Here is a 14,399-nt window from a genome sequence, read left to right as displayed (position 1 = left end):
CCCGTTTTGTTGTTCTCGTCCTTGTTATCCTTGCTGGTGTCTCAGCGTCCCCTCGTCCCCGAGCTCCTCGCAATCGTATTGTATTATTTAAATTTGATTTTATTTCATGAAAATTGAGTTTCGTTGCGGGGCTGTGTTTTTGCTCTCCACTGTCTGTTATTGCTGTTGTCCTTTCCACTGCCTTCGCGACAAAGCAGGCCTCCCCTATATCTGCTTATCGCTTCCCAGGACCTCGCATTTTTCTTATTCCTTCGTCCTTTTTTCGCAGCCCCATTTTGCGGCGAAGAAAGTTCGTAAACAAATTATAATATTGAACTTGTCATAGATACGCGCTTTTGATTGTGTCTATCTGTGAATGGGCCGCCAGTGGGTGGGCATTAAGGCGGATGGGGGGTGGGAGTGGGGTGGAAAATGGGAGTGGCACTGCCGATTGCGAGAGGGTCAAGTGAGGTAGGTCATTACATTTTTCGGAGAACCAAACTTGGTGCGCAATTCTCTTGAATTGTTGTTCGATTATAATTTACCAGCTGAGAGGCTGAGGTAAACATCTATGGACATCAATAAAAATATATTTTAATTCTTCGAATTTGTCGTCAAGATAACAATAATATTTCGAAGGAAATTGTGGTATTAATATTTAAGCCAAACCTACAAGTTCCAGTATGATTTTTATTTACACTTCTTTACGCGTAAAAAATAACAACCCACCGTTTGATCAATGTTTTCCCGACTTCATTTTCCCCTCCAACTATTCCCGAACAATTTTCTTCTTTCACTGCGCCGTTTCCCGATTGTTCCCTTACAGCTTTCTGGTTCGTTTCGTGGCCATTAAAGCAAAACAACGAGCTTCATTTATTTTCAATTAAAAGTCAATCATAACTTTGCTTATCAATAGAACCTCCTTCGCGCACCCCCTCTACCCACTTGCCACTCAAGGGGAAAAGCTCCGTGGATGGGGGCTTAAAAAAACTTCGCCATAGCCAAACAATAAAATGCTTGGGCAACAATTATCCTGCAGTTCCTGCACTGCTCGGTGGCTTTCCCTGATTTTCCTCGTTGTATTTGGGTTTACGGAGAATGTTTGCCTTATGCGTTTTCTGTTTACACACATTTCGCTCTCCGAAAAACATGCGAAGCCACAAGCTGCACAACTTGTTTTTAATAGGCTTCCTTATTGTGCTCGACCCGGCTTCTGTTGATTTTCCCGCTCCCGAAGGACGTGCGGATATAGTTAAGCTCCCTCTGGCTGATTTTGCTCTCCATTTTTTCCGGGCTTACCTTAGATGGAATGGTTCGGCAGGGATCCGTGCGGTTTGCAGAACATCTCTAATTGAAGCCATGGAATTCCGTAAGCGGATTTCATTTGTTTTTCCAGCTTAGCAAAACGAATTTCTCATTCGTTATTAATTCGATGCTTTGGAAATCATTTTTTACCCATTTTGCACTCTAATATTCGTAAAAAGCTTTAAGCTAATAACAGATTTAAGCGGTAGAAATAAGCAAATGAACGTAACTTCATATGCCAGCTTAAGTGTACCTTAATATGTTCAATTTTTTAGGCAAGTTTACTTCTTAATACCAAAATGCATACTTGTTTCTAAAATGTGTACTATTTATTTACATTACCATCGGCTGTTCCACCTGTTATTTTACCTTTATTTATTCAGAAACTTTTTCGTTTATTTCGTTGACCGTTTGAATAAAAAATCTATTTCGGCATATTTGTGTTGGAATTTATTTTGTAGGTGTTTAGCAAACTTACTTGTTTACTTCAATAAATCCGATTTACAATTACTTTATTTCATCCCACTTCTTCTGAGTGGCAATTTACACGAAAATGATACAAAATCAAAATGCGTTTAGTATACTTTCGAATTTAAAATGGTTATTTTAAAGCCTGCATTTATGAGCTACTTCCTTTCATTTCTTGCAAGTAGAACTTCACGAAAATGTAGAAAATGCATAGTACGAAATATTTGGGAATTTAAGCGCGCTCGAGCTTGGGAAAAATATGTTTCCCATTTTTATGTTCTGTTGAATCCAGCCAGGCGTCAACTGTAACAGCCAATTATCGTGATAAGGCAGGAGCATTGCAGAAATCCTTCAGGTGGAATCGCCTCCTTGGGGAAGCCAGTCTGCAAGCGACATCTACGCATTAGGGCAGTCAACCCCTAACCCTTCGTACTTTTCGGCGAGATGAGATGGGATTGGGGATCGGGGGTCGGGGATGAGGGGGTCTAAAATGCGTTAAGCTCGCCACTAAGCCAAGTTGACGGGCAAATATTCAGGGTTATGCCGGGGTAGCTCTGCCAATGCCATTCCCATTCCATTCCATTCCCATTCCCTGCTAACTGGTTGCTGGTTACTGTCATTGACATGCATTTAGAAGGGGACTAGTCCCCAAAAGCAGAACAATGGGGCAGGGCGGGCCGGCAATCGTCGTGTCAGACCCAACTTCAAGTTTTCTAGACGCCGCAGATAGAAGGGCACTTCTTCCTGGTAAACAAAGTAAACAATTGCACAGAGCACAGGAAGGGCAGGAAGAAAAAATGTTTTTGATGTGGGTGAATATTTTCTTTTTCCTTTTTTCCAGGCGCAGACAGGACTTAAAAATTGAATTTCATTTGCTTTTCAATTTGCCCCGAGGGCCGAGGGGGATATGCGCAAAGCGGGGAAAGTGGGGGTGTGATTTAGCTAATATATGGTCGTGCCCCCAAAGCCATGGTTTATGGTCCCCTCTCTCCCTCCAGCTCTATCTTTTTGTCCCTTTTCCGCTTGCTCTAAAAGAAAGTAAATATTTTATTACACACATTTATGACGCACTTTGCTGCGGAGCGTGGGGGGGAGCGAAAAACTTTTGGGACGCAAAACTGCCAAGTGGAACTATTAAAGCTGTAAAAAAGTTTTCCCACACACAGATACGCACACACACAGTCGTAGCCAGAGGGCGACACACACAAACATGCGGCCAGCGCTGTCTCTCTGTCTCTCTTGCTGTTGTCGTCGTCGTCATTTTGACCGGAAATGCGCAGTTTTTAGTGAAGTGCATGCCATTTTGAATTGCCAACACACAGATACACACCCCCACACGCACGCACAGCTGCCTAGATGGACTCCACTCACACACAGATGCTAACCACTGGCGTTTGTCAACACAGCTCGCGCACTTTGGCTAAAACAAAACGAATAGGCAGGCGCTCTCCGCCCCCCAAACTCAGCTCCCAGCCCCCCGAATGCCACCCGTAAGCCCTGCTCCACGGAAACATACAGAACACCCCCGAGTCGCATTGAAATGCTTTTGCAATGCTGCATGCTGCACTCGTTTGGTCAATATGGCGCACTTTTCCCCATTTGTTTCGCCTTCCTTTTTTCGGATGCTTGGCCTCCCTGGGAGATGCAAACGTGAGTGCTGCGAATGGCCCTGCATATCATATCAAAGATGCTGGGGAATCTGGCGGCCGCCAATGTGGGTATTAATAAGCGGAGTGCGAACGGGAATATTCTATTTGGCACGATTGCAAAGAGCCATATCATCCGGCAGGCCAGGAGGTCTAAATAAACAGAAATTCTATTCAGCAATACAGCACTGCTCTCATAAAACTACACAAAATACAATTCTAATAAAATTGATAATTATTGGTTTATAATCTATTATATTTAAGATTTATTTCCGAAGTTCAAGACAAGAATTTTGAAGTGAGAAGTAAAAATCAAATAACTAACACAGCTTTGAAATGTAACCAATGAATACAAAACTCATAAAATATTAAAATTAAATGTGTAAATATTTGTAAACTTTTTAAAGTTAAATGTTAAAAACAACACCAAATCAATTGTATTAAAGAAAGTATTACAAAATACCCATGAAGTAATATAAGACAAAGTTCTTTTCTCAAGCTATAAAAATATATTTATAATTTGAAAGTATCTTTCCTACAAAAAGGGCAAGATTTTCGCCACTTTCCCCCGAATTTCCCCCACTCACGCCGCCAGCGCTGGGTGTTGGCGTGGTCAGTGAACCTGCTGCTCGTGTGTGTAAACTGTAAACTGCAACTGGAAACTATGCGACTGTGTCGCTAACTGTCGCTGTCGCCTCTTGTTAGCCCTCTTCTTGCCGCTTGTTGTCCCCGGCGGCCGTGTTGTTGTAGTTCTGCAATGCTAATATCGACATTTCCGTTTAGGATTCATTTTGCTGGCCCTGCCTCGGTTGCAGCCGTTAGTTGTTGGTTTTTTGTATGTTTTTTGCGCCCATTTTCACACGCTCCCGACCTCCGGGAGCCCCTTTCTGCCCCTCTCCCTTACTTTCTGTGTGTTTATTGTATTTTGACCTAGGGATAATTCTCGGGATTGTTGTCCGATTCACTTTAGAGCTTTTCCTTGCACTTAGTCGCTCGTTTCATTTCGCTATTTGGCTTTTCGGAATTGCTAATCTGGTGTGTCGAAGGACTTAAAGGGTTTTTGTTTTCACCTGTCAGCCTGCATATTTAATGCTTAATCCTGCTGGTTGAGCAAGGTAAATAATAAAGGATTTAATAATTGATGTGTATTTTGCAGCAAAGGAAACCCATTCGTACCATTAATTATAAATTTTAAGTTCTTTGTTTTAAATTACACTTTTATATGTAAAAAAGAAAAAGAAAAATTAAATGTGCGGTAACAAATGCGTTGTTTTCAATACGAGGCCAATAACATAATACGTTTTTCTTTAAATAGTTGTGCAAAATATATTAAAACAAATAACCAAGAGTTCCATTTGCTTAACTATACTTGCTTTGCCGTTATTTGATATTGTCGTCTGATTTGTAAAATAAAATTCGAAATTTCCAAGGCTATTATAAGCCCTCGTTTGTTTTTATCTGACTCGAAATGATTTTATCCGTTTCTGTGTGAAAATAATTTAAACCCCATTCGATTGCCACATTTTGCCACACACATTCAATCTTTAAGTCATGCAAATCTATTAAGTGCAATTCTTCGACCAACACCCGGAACTTTATCCCATTGCATTGCAGCCTTCATCAGGAAAGTTTTGGCCTACTTTCTGGCCCCGGTTGCCTTGCAAGCAACTCGCGCTCTTGCCAAGTTTTCGTTTTGTCTGCGCCTGCTATATTTTTTCAGGAGAATCCCCAAGCCTCTTGGCTTTGGCAAGTTTCGCTGAATCCTTTCAGCGGAGTGCTCAGACTGGAGGTCCATGCCCACAGCCACGCCCACGCCCACGCCCACGCACACAATCGCCCCCTTCCGGCCGGCAACTTGAATTACTTAAAGTTTCCAGTTGCCAAGCCGGCTCCGTGTTTACTCGTTTTAACAATCCCTCTTTGTTGCCTCACTTTTCACACAGCTTAATTTGGATGCAAAAGTTTTCTTTGTTCAATCTAACGTCATATGCGAGTCCTGGTCCGGCCTTTCGGCTTTACTTCCTATTTGCTAGCCAAAAAAATATTCATCTGCCCCCCAAAGCTTTGAATTCAAGACAGACCCTTTCCTTTATTCGCATCCGTTTGCGGAAAATTTTCATTAAATGTATACCCTTGTCTGGAACGCAAGGGTGGCTTGCGGTAAGAAATAATTCTCCCCGGGACACGAAGCAGCCAGGTTTATGTTTGTACTTTAAGAAAAGCTCTTTCTGAACGGTGAACTCTTCCAAAGACTTGTTTTGCTTTATTAAAAAGAAAACTAAAAATAATATAACTAATGTAGCGCCTGCGGGAAAGCCCAACCCCTCCCTAAAAACTCCCAGGAATATGTAATTAATTTTATTACACTCCCTCGTTCTGTATGTGGTATTCTCACTCGATAATTGACCGTGCTATATTTATTTTTTCAGGCCCTTATTTTCTTTACCTGGTAGAGCAGTGTAGATAGTAACCTATTTTTCCCTAACACATCTGTGTGCTTAGTCCGCCCGCGCTTGGCTTTTGTTGCTTACTCATTTGCTTGGCGATGCCATGCCCATTAGTTATATTAGTTCTCCTCCAAGAGCAACTCATCCTCGCGCCACACCCAACGAAACCCTTTCTCCACCCCGTTTATTTCCACATATCATGTGGGGCGGAGGATGCTCTCACTTTAATCATGCTTTGCCGTCCCGCTCTATTTATTATTTACCATCGAAGGACTTGGGAGGACATTGCATTAACTCACGTCTATAAACATGCATGGCAAAGCATATGGTGAAGGCTCTCTTCCCTTTGCCCCCCAACGAGCTTACCCATATGTACCGCACTGTACTGTGTGTGGCAGGTTTTAGCTCCAGTGCGTTCGAAGATTTTTGATGGCTCCATTGAGTTTATTGCTAGACGCTGTCGTCGATTGCACACTTTCAGTTTTATTCTGGACAGTGCAGGAGCGAGGAGGCGGGCGAGGAGTGAGCCGAAGGCAATGAATTATTTTCATATTTTCCTCGTGCTTTACTACCCAATCTCTTGGATACTTCTCACTGCTGCCACTCCATCGCTCTTTGTCATTGTCAATCGTAAAAAGTCCAAGGCAGCAGCAGAGGCAACAGCAACAAAGGGCTTCGAATAATAAGCGCAAACAAAGATTTCGATATCGAGACGGGCAACGTCATCATCCTAGAAGCGAGATGGTTGTAATGCCTGGCCAAGTTAGTCCAAGTGAGTGAAAAGTGTAACAACAAGTGCTCTCCTCTTAACACCCTTCAGTTTTGCAACAGAAAGGGTATACAGTAGTTGGGGAAAAGTATTTATGAAGGTGCACCTGCAATAACTGACAGTTTTTTTGGCTACCATGAACTAAGATATGTTTAATTTATGCTAGCAACTATGCTCCTGTGTTGATTTAGTCTAAAAACTCCCATAATTAACAGCATTGTCGAAAAACGAAGACCTAATAAAAGCCACAATTGCCACTGCAACAAAAACTCAAATAATTATCTCTTATTGAAGGTGTTTAGAAGTCCACTAACTAGCTCGACAAACTTGTTACGTCCCTTAATAATTAAAAAAAGGACTATATAAATGATAAGAGGATATGCCAAGGTCGAGCTTGCCAAGCACAGCTTTCTTTTCTGGGTTTTGGTTGCTTTTGTGTGTGCGCATCTTATATTCATATTTATTGAATTTACGCTCGACAGCCTCAAGGAGCTGCACAAAATGCTTGATGTGGCCAAGAAGCGCAGGAAGTCGGGGGCGTGGGTCGGGCGGGGATTCCCTTGCTTAGGGGTGGCATATGTGTGAGCTGGGGGTGTCGGTGTACATGGCTTAGTGGATATTTATGTGGCTTGCACTGCGCGACTCCCAGGGCTCCTCAGCTCACAGCTCACAGCTCTCAGCTCTCGCCTTCATTTTTTCATAAATATTAAAACAGCTGAAAAAGAAGCGCAACAAAAAGAGCGCCAACTGAAGTCAAAAGTCGCACGCGAATGGCTCTCCCTCTTTCTCGCCCTTTGTGGTGTGGGCCGTGAGTGTGAGCAACGGCATGCGAGTGTATCTGTATCTGCGACTGTGTGAGCTGCATTGGCATCTTTCAGATGCACTTCCCGCCTTGCACTGCCGAATCGAACTTGCTGCATGTTGCAGCTCGAAGGTACTGGTTGTTGTCGCCGCTAGTGCAACTTATACCCTGCGGGTATAAGGGTTTCTAAGAGTTTCGACCAATTCATAAGGCTCGCACGGATGGTATAAAGTCTTCGAAGCAACCATATAAGCGCGATATAAGTTCCATTCCAGCCGGTGTATAACAGTTTGAAGCAGTATAAGTTGCGTTCAGTTAGTTCGAGTTGCAGTTGCATGCGTCGGTTTTGTTTTGTTCGAAGTAAATGCCGGTGAGTTCGTTTCGGACTGCCAAAGAGGACACGAAAAAGGTGAGCCGAAACCAAACAAAAATGGGGTTCCAATAAAATGTATTCTCACGTATTTAAAGCTAGAAAGCCCATTGTGTTTCCTTAGTTTACTTACAGAGGCTATTGACAAGTTAATACATTTTATTTAAAAGCTAACCTTAACGAGATAAGGGGTCGTGGCTGCAGCTCTGGTAGTTTGCTTAACTAAAAGCCAAAGAGCTCTTATTCGTAATATCTTTTCGCAAAAAATGTATTTATTTTTAATCTCCGTTTTTGTTAGAGTAAACTTTGATTTTCCCAATAAATTAAATTGTACGTTCCTCAACTTTTGATATATAATATAGGATTTTTGTATAGCCAGAAAGATTAAAACGGAACCGCATACGCTAATCAATTTGGTTTTACAGAAATACAGTGAACTCCAATTGCCCAATTCAGCTGTTGTTGGTGCACGCCAAGGAACCCTCCAATGGCTAGGAACTTAGCCATAGATCTAGGACGGCACCTGGTTGTTAAATGTATCTAAAAAAATCTATCAACCACTTATGATAAAATATTTTCGTTTTAAATCAATTATTTGATGCAAACAAAATTGAAAACCCATGAAAAACCCAGAGCAACCCAATTCATTTTTTCAGCTCGAGTCGGCTAAGAGAAATGGAACTTTAAAATGCTAGGAAAAACGTTGGCAAAGTGGTATTAATTCAATTAAAAAAAAAATTAATTAAAATATCAGTTCATTCATATTTTTTATAAGTCGGTAACATATTGGTTGACCGAACGTGCAAAAAACAGTTGGTTGTTCCAAGAAAATGAAATAAACTTAAATAAACTGAAAATGAAATACATAAACGTTTGATAAATACAATTTTATTTGGCTTTTCAAACACCACATTGACACTTTGTAATCCCCGATAAGCGGGTTGAACTGCATTATTAATTTTTTCATTTCATTTCAACTTGCCTGCAGCTTCTCGATCATAAATTTCAGTCACACATCTCAGTATAGCTGCTAATCTTTTTCAGTCTGCTTTTATGGCTTTTGGTATCTGATTTAAGCTCCCGTCTTCATGGAAAAGGACCACAAAGGAGCTGGATTAACTCCGTCTCGATAAGATTTTCTTTGTCTGCCCGATGAAATACGAATTTCGTTTGTTTTCACAAATTAATTACCCACAGCGAGAACCAAAAATACAAAAATCTTTTTAAGTCGCACTCAGCAACCACCAAAAATATCCGAGCACACACATACTCGATCTCGCGGGTACATAGACCAAATGAAAATCTGAATAATCCTAAAAGCAAACCGAATATTTCAGAGGCATGAGGGTGCGCTGGAGTCAATGGGCCATGCCGGGCAAGGGGTCTGCAGGGGGAGAAGGGAAAAGGGCCAATAACTCCTCTGTCGACATGAAGTTAAATTCACTGGACGTTAGTTTTTGTTGCACTTGAAACTTTGAACCTGCAACGCAGATGAACTGCACGGAGAAAAAGTGGTACGTTGATTATAGTTTGTATCGCCTTATGTGAATTTAGGTAAGAAACCACTTTTACAAATATATTTTTTAAACCTCGACTGGAGAGAAACTTAATCTCTCCTCTATAATATTGGCTGTCTTACGGGTATTAAAACATATGCGTGGTGCAATATACATACTCTTCTCTACTCTTACTTGTTCCTTTCGTATTATTATAGTATAATGATATAAAATAGTTTCAACTAAAAGTTAGGATAGGGTATTATACCGCCTTAGATACACCTACATGAGTTTCATTTTAAAATCAATTGCTTAATTACTTTTATTCTACAAATAAATAAACTGTTTATAAAATAATTTTACACATAATATATAACCTTTATTATCATTAAAACATAAAAGAAAATGTTTGTTACCTATTGGTAACCTTTAATAACAATAATTTGATAATTTATTTAAATTTTGGGGTTTTCCTCATCATTACAAACCTATTTTAACATAAGGAACTGGCATCACAACAATAAACTCAGTGACAATGCCCTGTTTTTTTACTGTGCACACTTCACCCCCTTGAGCAACCCCCTTCGCCGACAATGAGCAAATGAGAAGTGCACTTCCGATGCCCAAAGGGAGAGGTACTGCCCGATGGAGAGGGAAAATCATGACCACCCGCAACTTTTTTAGTGAACCCGCAGCGCGGTAATGAAAATATAGCTCCGCTAGTGTGCGTGAGGGGTGGCGGGGGAGTGTGCTTAACCCACCCAGACCCTGCTTTCCCGTTTTCCCACTTTTCCACGTATTCCTTGTGCAGTGAATCGTGCAACGTTCAACCCGTCAACTCGTTCATCTAAATTTCATTGGCCGCAGGCGGCAAAACTGTAACTGACAACGAGCCAAGACCCGAAATCCAACTCAAAGTGCCGTCTGCCCCGCACCTGCCACAATTTTGGGGCTAATTGAAATGTCTGTCTATCGGATGCCGCACCACCAGGCCCCGCTCGCCCCCGTTCCACCTAGACAGACCCATCTGTCATCGGGGATCGCTGCAATCGGGGCAAAATAAATGCAGCTCAATCAGCGAAAGTTCCAATCAACTTTGTCAGCCATTAGACCCAGCTGCTTGCTGCAGTTTTCCGACCCCGCTTTCCTCTGGCCAAATATATTCTGCTTATTTCGCTGAATAATTAAACAAAAAGTCTGAAGATGGAGCGGCAGAAGCAGCAGCAGAAACGGCAAAAAATGGTGAACAATTAAACATGAATTATGTATTAATAATTTCTTCCACTGCAAATGGGGTTGGGAAAGTTCTCGAGGAGCGTGGCGCGAGGGGAGCTGGTGGTGCGGATGATTGGGGTTCCTGCAGCAACAACATAAGAGGCAAAAAATAAAGTTTTTTCCAAACAAACAAAACATTGGAAACGCTTCCCACGCGCCCCGAACAATAGTGGGAGAATTTTCGTTTTGCCTCGTAGTTTTATGTTTTCCAGGCATTGGTAATACTACGGCAGCGCCACAACAGCTTCAATCAAATACTGGCAAAAGAGGGCAAAAATCTTTTGGCCACATGCGAGAAGTATAAAGGCGGCGGAAGCAGAAGCGCCCCGAAGAGCGACCACAGTGGGCAACTAGGGGACTTCAACAGTCCAAAAGCAGGCCACTACTATTATATATAGCTCAATCTAACTTATTACTACAGGAAAGGTCTAACCAAAAAGTTAAACAAAATATTTTTAAATTAATTATTTAAAAGAACCTATCCATTTTTTACATGAACTACTTCCAAAATATCATTGTAATAGTTAAATTTGTTCAAAACTATGCCTAAATCGAAAGAAAATTTACACCTGTTTTACAAACTTTTTTAAAGAAATATAAAAAAGTGAAAATATATTAAAATAGTTTAAAATGTATTTAGAGTCTTCATTAAGAATTTGTTTCCTATTATTACCGCCTTAAAAAGTTTTCTTCTGTAAAAAAGGAGAGGAAAAATGCCAAAGCTAGATATTTGGTTTAAAATGTGTCTGTTTCGTTATTATTTATGGAAAACACTCAAAGGTTCCGCTAAAAAAAGAGAATGGCTGTATCGTTTTGAATAAATTTCCCTAATAATATTTTGTAAAAAAATAATTGGGAGCTTAATCAAGAGAGAAGGGAGATTAATATGCAGAAAATGGGCCCATAAAGACCGCAAACGAAAATAGATAAGCAAAATCGGTCAGCGGGCTTTTATTTATTATCCCATTAATTGAAAGCGTTTTTTGACCATTTTCGCCACTTGCATGACTGAAGCTTCCATGGCCCATTGTGCTGCCTTTGGAAAAACAAAGAAAAGCCAATTCCCACCCACTCACACACACACAGTGTCGAACACGCGTGGGAAACACACACAGCCGCACAATTGCAAGTGCATGTGTGACGCCATTTTCATAAGCAGCCAAAGAAACAATTTGCTTTTTCGTTGGCTTTTGTGGCTCTTGGCCACATATATGGATATATATTTTCGTTGCCGTCTGGAGCGGCGACTAAATAAGTTTTTCCGTTTCTTGTTTGCATATTTTAACCGAGCAAAGCGACTCTAGTATCTGCGTATCTGCATCTGTGTGCATTTGTATCTGCATCTGCTCCTGCCGCCCAGTCCTTTCATATTTATTCGTTTTCATTGCGTTTTCATTGTGGCTCTGGCTCTGGCTTTGGCTTTGGCTTGGGCTTGGGCTCTCATTCGTTTTTAATTAAATGCATAAACCAAAAAGCCCGTTTGCCGTCAAATGTTGGACACAAAAATCATTTTTGCAACCAGCAAAACACAACAAAGCCGGCCAAAAGGGCTACAGTTTTATTTTTCATGTACCTTTTATTTTCCCAGCTCCGGAGACAAATTACTGGGGGGAAAAGCGCCTCGGCCCTCCCATTATGAATTGTTTTTAATTGCATTGAATTTGCTTGCGGTGAAAATGCGGCAAATACCCACAAAAATCGAGGCCATCTAGGGAAAAATGAAACACAAAATAAACGAAAAGAAATGAAATTGTTAAGTAGGAAAAATCCAAAAAAAAGGAAAGAGTGCTCTTGTTGTTGGTGACGTTGATTAAAAACTTTTTGAGACAGTTGACGTTGCAGAAAATGCTCAAAAAACGAGATGAAAAATCCTGTACTTCGGTGTGAGTGCAGCTGAAGAGGCAACTGTAAAATTAGGTTAGCAAAGGAGTTTTTGGGGTCTGTGGTGCGGGTTTCGGGTTTCGGGTTTTATGGCTGACTATGTGGTCACATGTGCAATTTGATTAAAACTCGGGTGCCACTAAAAAAGCTGGTGCCCCCAAGTGAAGGTAAAATGGCACAAAAATAACGAAAAATCAGAAAACGAGCGTCGTCATGGCTAAGTGGAGTCATGCTTTACCGAAAATCGTTGAACCCCCAGCTGAACTGTTTGCGGGCAGGTGGGAAACATATAGGTAAGTTCCTCCCCAAACTAAATCAAAGCTTCCACAAATTTCGTACCATTAAACACATATACAATGCTGTAATTTAACTAGTGATTTGACGTAGTTATTAGTGTAAGTATCATCTTCAAACCATTCGTTTTCTCTAATTCCTATTCCAATCTCTTACAACCAGAAATAAAAAATGAATAATAAAAAAAGACGTTCTAAGCATTGTTCAAGGAAAGATGAGAACATACTTCATATCTTTTGGAAAAGGGATAGAAAAAGGCAGGGTCTACTGCCCATTTGAAACATATTTCCCAAATTTGCTTTAACTACAAGCTGTTTGCTTAACCGTTTCTTTTGAACTTTCTAAAAATATGTAATAAATTGGTTCATTCCACTATATTCTTATTTCTATGGTCCATCACATTTGTCATCAATAGATAGGATCGTTTATTTATATGATATACTATATGATATACTAATTCTCTTTTGTGGACTGGTTTCCTAACATTTCTGTTTTGCTGTTTCAATTTATCTTCAAAACTTTCAAGTTTTCGTTTTCCACTGCATTTTGATCTGTTATGATCGGACCATCATTGCAGCTAAACCTTCTGACAAACAAATAAAAAGCAAATACACGCAAGAAACTTAGTACTAATCTCGGATAATATGCAAAACTATATATTGAACTTTTTATTTTGCGGCTCAAAAACCGTTGGTAGGCCCTTTAAATGTTTATATATCATTGAGCTTTTGTCAGTTAATAGTGGTTCCAATCCCAGCTACAAGTAAGGGCGAAATGTAGAGGTGTTTTGAGCGAATTCAAGTAAAATGTAAAAACGTTCTGAGCGAAGTCGAACGATGCGGCGACAAAACAAATTCGAATCTATTCTGAAAATATTTTGTTTTTTTTTAAGTGGTCGATTGAGCTCAGATACATTTACGTCCATATGTTTGAGTTTACATTTTTTGAGTTATTGAGTTATCAGTAAATATTTTACCCCAGAGGTCAGTACAAGGCACCTTTTATTGCCTTAAAAGATTCTATTTATTCCTTCGAAACAATTTTGAATTTTTTAATGAATTTAAACAACAGCTTTCTAAAGCCAAATGCATGTTCTGGCCGAATAATGCCACAGAGCCATGTAAAAAAATCACCTTCATTCCTATAAAAATACTACATATAAATAGTAAAATACCGAACATATTTGCATACGGGGTTTGAAATTTAGATGCAATTTTATTTGCTTACCCTTGCCTCCTATTTTCAGAGCTTAAAAACACTGCACCAACAGCATTTTTATTTGTTTAAGGCTAAAAATATATGTTTCTGTGCTTAAGACCTTGTCAAAGTTGATTGATCCCAATTGACATGGCTTCAATTACCCTAATGTTACAACGTCTTTTTTAATGGGTATCGTCCTACAACTCTGGAAGAAACTGTCTAAATATATTTATGCTGGCAGCCTGGAGGAGTTTAGTCCATGTGTGAATGTTTTTCATCTTTTTTTCGTCGCTAGGGCTTCTCCGGGAAGCTAGAGGTAGATTTACACTTGGATTCCGACAACGGAAAAAGAAAATTTTAGCAGTATCCGAGATTTCAAACTTATAATTATCTCTAATTGATAATTTGTATCCATGCCGTGATACAGGAGGAGTTTAGCACCTCCGAGCTGATTAAAGCTTGCACTG

The sequence above is a fragment of the Drosophila biarmipes genome, chromosome 2R (genome assembly GCF_025231255.1).
Source record: "Drosophila biarmipes strain raj3 chromosome 2R, RU_DBia_V1.1, whole genome shotgun sequence".
Lineage (NCBI taxonomy): Eukaryota > Metazoa > Arthropoda > Insecta > Diptera > Drosophilidae > Drosophila > Drosophila biarmipes.
Note: the sequence above shows the minus strand (reverse complement) of the source record.